General features: G+C 42.4%; 1 protein-coding gene across 1 annotated transcript in view; it reads right to left on the reverse strand.

Moving 5' to 3' along the window:
* LOC139050547 (U8-agatoxin-Ao1a-like) overlaps positions 1 to 1,415 on the reverse strand; it is a 140,142-nt gene extending 138,727 nt beyond the window's left edge. Inside the window, exon 1 of the mRNA XM_070527064.1 lies at positions 1,159 to 1,415. The gene's annotated coding sequence lies outside the window, so the exon portion shown is untranslated. The remainder of the gene's footprint in view (positions 1 to 1,158) is intronic.
* Positions 1,416 to 7,450: the final 6,035 nt, after the last annotated feature.

The following is a 7,450-nucleotide window of genomic DNA, read 5'->3' on the forward strand; positions in this document are numbered from 1 at the left end:
TGTATTCCATTGCATCGCGAAAAATAATTTCGCTCTGAAAGCAGGTAATTATGCAACTACAATATAAGCTTTAGAAAGATCAGAATAGCTGAAATTGAATAAATTATTGCTCTTGCGTCCAGTTTACTCATAAAGGAAAAAGCCGATTCTTTAATCAAAGAGCACTGTTTTGTGTCACACATTAGGTAAAGAAAACATTATCAATTTATTATGCTGAATTTTGATAGTTGAGCATTGAACGATAAAATCACCAAAACACTGCTTTCGACAAGGTTCTTCGACGACGTCGTTTTTGTGAAAGACTATGGGGAACAACAGTCTAGCAATATTTTTAAAGATATTTTAGATGCAAAGTTTCAAACTAAATGAGAAATATGGCTGTCTTCCGCCTTGGCGATCTATTTTCAGCTGTCATGTTCTGCCGTACCTGTGCAGAAGTAGTGCGTTTCTTCACACATATGGATGGTCGCTCGCAACAACACAGCACCATGCATCCCTCAGCAAAATGAGCGTAGCTTGAAAACGATGAAACGTAAATTTTTATTAGTGCAAACACAACCCACATTAGCACAACACAAACACAAATCCCCACATTATATAACCGAACTAGTGCTTTTGGCACATGTTTTTTTGGAATACGACCACGATTATACAAATAAACAACATTACAGCTATATTAGGCAACGTTGCAATCTCGGGTATGTATCAGTGCACAAAACAATTTTGAAACTTCAACTTTGATATAGAGGATTTAAATGACGTGCTACGAAGTAATCAACAGCGCCTTCCAACACGAGTAAACGGGCATATGTGAAATACGAAAAAACACTCCTGGAAGTTGGCAGCCCCATGATTTATCCTATTAGAGCTAATTCCCTTCTTTTGCACGAATAAGTTGTTTAAGATACCCACTATAGGTTGAAGGAAACTGTTTCGCTATAGATACATCTTGAAAGCATCCAGTGCATTCTCGAAACGAACGCGGTCCTAAACATGGTTACATGCACCGAGAGCATTTGTTACACGGACATATGGTAAGTCACTTTAATCACATTAGTGCTCCGGAAATCTATTCGCCCCGTACCAAGACTCTTCAGGAACAACCAGGAAGGAAACGGTAAAACGAGACGCGTGCAAAAAGTCCGCCACCATACTTACCAAAGTTTTGAAGCTCGGATGCTGGGAAGGGCGGGCCGGCCGGTTTGAGAACGCTCGACGTTAAGTAGAGTCCAGTGGACCGATTCTTTTCTCGACGTTGATACGGCTGCAGGCTTCGACGAGGAGCTCGACGCGTCAGGCGTTGACGACTACAGGACGTCCTTTCCCGAAGGGGTGGTGAGGATGAGTGAAGTTGGCTGCAACTCTGTCTTGGCCGCTGGCTTCTGATGCCTCTCGTCCTTCGCAGCGCTCTCGTTTTCGCGTGGGGCGGACCTCGGAGTCGCCCAGACGAGCTATTTATACTCGGCGTTGCTTTCCCTCTCTCTCAGCTGTTCCCCTTTTCCCCTCAACTCTGTTCCTCCCCCTTCGCTCGCCGGACGCCCGCCCAGGCTTTTTCCGGCGGGACGCGGGGGAAAAGGAGCCGCGCATGCGCTTGAGCATAACGGGAACGTGATGCGCCGATTGGCGCGATCGATGCATTAAGCGTTGGCCTCTTTTAACAGTCGCCGGTTGTCCGCGCTCTCGTCCGTACGGGGTGTCTCTGCCTGCCGTTGGTCGCCGTGTGCCCTTTAGGAACGGTAGGGACGCCGTCTTCCGGTTTCCCGTCCTTGCTTCTGTGTTGTCGGATTTTTCTGTCATTGTGACGGTCGTTGAAGCACCGGTCGCCTTCTCTTGCGTGTCAGTGGGATGCTTGGAGAAGATTCCTAAGACGTAGGAATCCGCTCCCAACACACGTGCCTGAAATGACATGTCGCTCGGATGGCGAGCCGAACTCTTTCAATATCTGTATGCGATGGCCGAAAGGGGCAATAGCTTCTTGTTTGATTGTCGTCGCCAACACCAAGATGTGTCGCTAGGTAAAAAAAGGACAATTGCGCAAGGACACTTCTTACGTATTGAATCAGACATTCGTCGTCATATTATTCTCGCCCCTGTAAGAAATATAACAACCTCCTTCTGAATTAGCGTTGTGCCTTATTAGTCTCACGGTCCCAAGACCGGGCAAGCTGAGCTTTGTCTTATTCTATTATCTTGCGATGATGTCATTCGTAAGTTAGCGTCTCCAAGAAGCAATGCGTTAACCAGGTCGCTGAAAGATCTCTAGAACGGGAAGTAAGTGTTAAAGCAATTATTCAGTGATATTCAAAATAATCAATTCCCTTGCCAATACTTCAGGTATAGTCGATGGTGGCTCAAATATTCAAGTAAGCATGTCAACCGCAAGTACAATAAGGTTGTAGATGAGTGACACGATGAAGCAGTAACGGAGGAAAGTTGGGAATGATGAATTTAACAAAAATTGCAAACAACGCAAAGTTATAAAGCAAATAAATATAATCAACATACGTAGAAATTTTCAGAACGTTATTTGCGAAGATGAGAAAACCCGAACAAGTTACGCTGCATATTAGCATCAAAAAACGGCGAGATTTGTCTGCGCAACAGGCGCTTGTGTGCTGCACAGGCAATAGTATGAGCAAGGTGATCACAGAGTCTACAAGTCTTTGTACTAATGCAATATAGTATGACCTTGGCGCAGGTATTTGAATTACCGTTGTTTACATTGCTCGTTTTCTGTTACTGCTTCTGAACCTTAGGCCGCATATTTACTTATTCAAACTAAACTGCCTATTATTATTATTATTATTATTACTGGAGAAATTATTAAGTGCTTTCGCGGACTTCACACCGAAGCACTTGATTTTTTCTCCAGTATCTGTGCCGACATGGGAGCGGCCCGCTACATGCTCGTGCACATTCCAATGGACCACAATAAAATTTTTCCATCCATTCATCCATCTACCATTTTGTATTCTTTTCCTATCTTTTTATTTCCGAAAGTTAACTTCGCAGTGAAATTCCCTCTTCAGATTTTTTCCACCACACCACAATGCATTCCGTAGTGAACAGGACTTGAACAGAATTTAAAAAAAAACTTCTGGGGGCATATACTGATTGCTCTTGAAAGTTTCCTGAGATGTGTTAGGTGCAACGATGTAGAAATTGTGCAGCAGTCGATTGGACTTGAAGTCAGCCTGGCGCGTTGTGAAAAATTGTTAATGGGAGCTTTCTGCGTACCGCTGAATATTTATCCTGTCTTGTTTGATGAACTCATTTCTTCGATTAAAAGTGTCGTATATTCCGATTGCACGCACAAAGAATTCATTTTTCGTCATTTTATTACAACTGTAATTTTTGGAAGATTCTTAAGTATTTTCATTACAATCGTTATAGAGGACAAATGCAGCCTTGGACTTTCCTCTATAATGCAGCAGCATTATAGAGGAAAGCCGCAGTCAATCAGCAGCACCCGATGGTTCCCACACCTAGAGTTGTGTTCCATGATGAAAAGCTCATCATCAAATGCCTTAAACGCTTGAAGCCTTCCATATCCCGCGGTCCTGATGGCATCGCCCCCACAATTTGAAAAGATTGCGGCACCTGTATTGACATCTGCAGTTAACAACTCTCTGAGCACTTCAGCTTTCCCTGACATGCGGAAAACTGGTCGCGTTTTTCTGGTATTTATATCTGGCTGTAAAAACGGTGTCTAGAAATGTCACCCGATTTTTTTTCTATGTGCCACGCCAAAGATTTTTGAGGTTGCTCTTCACAACATTATATTTTACTGTGAAGAACTCATTGGTTCCGAATCAGCATAGATTTCTCTTGGGACACTTTGCTATCACAATTTTCGCGAATATCACGACGCAGATCTTCGCGTTGGTGCTTCAAAGTGGACAAGTTGGCACCATTCACTGTGACTTCAGGAAAGCTGTTGATGTAGTCAGCCACTCACAGCTTTTGATCAAGCTTACTCACTTGCGTGATGACTCGTCAGTTGTAAATCTCTCGTGGAGATATTGATAGATCATGCTATGGTATCGTCAATTGTCAGACGTCTTTTTCATGGCAACTAGTGGCGTTTCTCAAGCTTCAGTATTAGGACCAATCGTTCTTTTATATTTATTGGTGCTCTTTCTGCTATTCGGAATTCTTAATTCCTTCCATATGCCTAAGACATCAAGATGTTTAGTCAAATTCATACTGTTGATCAATCCAGCAGTATGACCTGTTTTTGTTTTTCTGAATGGTACATTGATAACAACCTCATCTTGAATGCTGCTAAGGCCAAACTCAAACCTTTCACACGCAAAATAGCAAGCATTTCTTTTTCTTATTCTGTAGATTATCTTCAGCTGTGTAAGGTCTGTGAGATGAATGATCTCAGTTTACTTCTTGATACAACGTTACACTTTTCGCCCCGCAGGAAACGCATTGCTATGAGGGGTATGCAATCTCGTGGCTGAGTTTGTAGATAATCGAGAAATTTGGTTCTTCTACACCGTTCCGCAAGTTGTACCCAACATTCTGTCTTCCTCAACTTCAATATGTGTCGGTAGTCCAGTCGTCTTGAATCGCATTAAAAATCAGGTCGATAAAAAAATTTTAAGTGTACATCATCACCGCTCTGCTAACGTGGACACTGGACTCTGTCTAGCACTGTTAGATTATTATCATTGCCCTTACTTCGCTGTCGACATTGCCGCGCAGACCTTCTATTTCATTTCGAACTCCTTCATTGTATCTTCACCTGCCCCGAGCTCTTCAGTTGTATCATGTTTCGCATTCCGTGCAAGGTAGCCAGAAGCATAACTGCGAGTCGGCCTAGTTGGAACATATTCATATTGATACTTTTTGTGCGCAAACAAACAGGGACGAAGAATAGGGGCAACACAAGGACGAGCGCTTTCTAACAACTGGTTTATTTTTGAAGAACTACTTACTTAAATACCCACAGAACTGCGCGTTCTAGTCAACAGAGCACCCTACAGTGCATATGATACCCGCTGATCTGCGCCATCAAGTCAAAAGAGCAACGTCAATATTACATATAACACTTGTGATTAAAAAAGACGTGGACAAAAGCCACCCGGTCATACTAAAAACAGCAAAGTGCATAAAAAAACCACTTACAATAAAATGCGTTAAAGATGGGATGATAGAAGCGAATTTTCTTTATCTAACAATGAAACAGAAGGATGGCTGATGCATTTATCTTTTTGTTTTTCAATCCAGTATGCTTCCACGATTTCCCTAGCGGTTTGATTCCTATGCCTGTATAAAATGTCTGTGCTAGTAAGACAAGGGGAGCAACCATGTTCTTGGCAATGCATTGCCAAATGCGTACTAGGGCGACCTTTAAGGCTAGACAAGTGCTCCCTTAACCTAGTGTTTATGCATCTCCCAGTCTGCCCTACGTACACATGACCACACGTCATAGGAATATGGTAAACAACGTTCTTCGCGCAAGCAACAAATTGGGTCTTGCGCGGATGTTTAACAGTGCATTCTTTCTGTACAACACCCTTACTTTCAAACTTCTTTTTAACCTTGGAACACACACTACCTATTTTGTTTCTTGCCGAAAATACTACTTTTACATCATAACTACCAGCCACTTTTTTAAGTCTGTGTGAAAGGCCGTGCACATACGGAATCACTGAAACATTGGAACCTCCATCCTTCTGCCTTTGATTCTTTGTGCATTGTCCTTTATCCTTGTTAAGTTCTTGCATTAGTCTAGCACACGTCGCCAGCATCACAGCGAACGGGTACCCAGCCTTTCTCAACCTGTCAACTTGCTCAAAGAATGCAATCCTTACGGTGTGGTGGCATGACTTCAACAACGCTGACCGGAAACACGAAATGACTATTCCATTCTTCACAAGCATGGAATGGTTTGAGGCATAGTTCATTAGCGGTTTTCCAGCTCGGGGTGAGAAAGACCAACACACATGTTCCGGTAGGAATGTTAACTTGACATCAAGAAACTGTAGCCTCTTATCTACCGGTACTTCCGAAGTAAATGTTAAGCCCTTTCCCAGAGAATTGAAGGCTTCTACAACCCTATTTCTGAAAGCACCCTTGTCTACAGGACAACCTAAAATCAAGTGTAGAAATGTATATGCCAGAAGGCATATACATTTCTATGTTCCTGCCCTTCATCACGAAGTCTCAACCGTCCACGAAAAGCTGAATCTTTATAATGCTTATTTTCAGGATCTCGTTATTTTTCATAGCTCATTGTCGTTGTTCTTTTCCAAGCTTTGTGTTCTCGGGTCATAAGTTTAAATATCGTTCAAGTGCCCTTCTCCTTCTTTTTCTTTTGGAGTCACCTTGCGCCTTGTTGTATGTAGACAATTCTTTTGAACTGAAGCATAACTGCGAGTCGGCCTAGTTGGAACATATTCATATTGATACTTGTTGTGCGCAAACAAACAGGGACGAAGAATAGGGGCAACACAAGGACGAGCGCTTTCTAACAACTGGTTTATAACAACTTTCTAACAACTGGTTTGTTAGAAAGCGCTTTTCCTTGTGTTGCCCCTATTTTTCGTCCCTGTTTGTTTGCGCACAACAAGTATCAATATCAATTCTTTTCAAAGTTGTTCTTATTGATTGTTTTTTTTTCTATATTGACCTGCAATTTTTTGTTTTTTATTTCTTTAGTTTATGCGCTTATGGTTGTCCCTAGGTAAGGTAAATAAATTATTGATTTATTCACTCTAGACATGTATACACTTGAAGAGATAGGAAAGCGATGAACAGGCTCGCAACTGTCCCCAACCGGAAAACACTGCCTGCCAACTCTTCACAATGGCAGACAAGACACAAACATAGAAATGGGAAATATAAAAGGAGCGAAGAATGGAAGAAAGAAAGAGGAAGGTGACAAATAGAAATAAGGAACAGAACACACACATTTAAGATCGCGCACAGAACAGATTGCGCAGATCACGCACAGACCTGTAGCCGCATGTTTCGGAGCTAAACAAACTTCAAAATAGAAGAAATTGTGTCGGGAGTGTTGTCATTTGAAAACAAAAATAAGCTACATACGGGAACCTTAAGTTAGTCGTTTCAATATAAGTAACGGTAGCGGGATTATCTTGATTGCGCGAAGATGCAAAACCACTTGGTTAGCAAGGACCGTCGAAGGTCGTTAGACGCAGGAAACACAGATGATATTCCTTAACTTGCGACGTGTGTTGGGCAGTGAAAGCGGGACATTACAATATCAGGTGCTGAACTGCCTCACACCAAACGAAAGACGTACACGACAGACGGGCGTATGATATAAACAACCATAACGCACTGATTCAGCCCCAATAGCAGGTCCCTCAACAATTTCACCTCAGGACTTCATACTGTAGCACTGGCGCAATGAACACTATCATTATGCTCTGTTAACAAACTTCAACCTTCAATGTTCCCCTAAACTGAACAT

Source organism: Dermacentor albipictus, chromosome 10 (assembly GCF_038994185.2).
Source record: "Dermacentor albipictus isolate Rhodes 1998 colony chromosome 10, USDA_Dalb.pri_finalv2, whole genome shotgun sequence".
NCBI lineage: Eukaryota > Metazoa > Arthropoda > Arachnida > Ixodida > Ixodidae > Dermacentor > Dermacentor albipictus.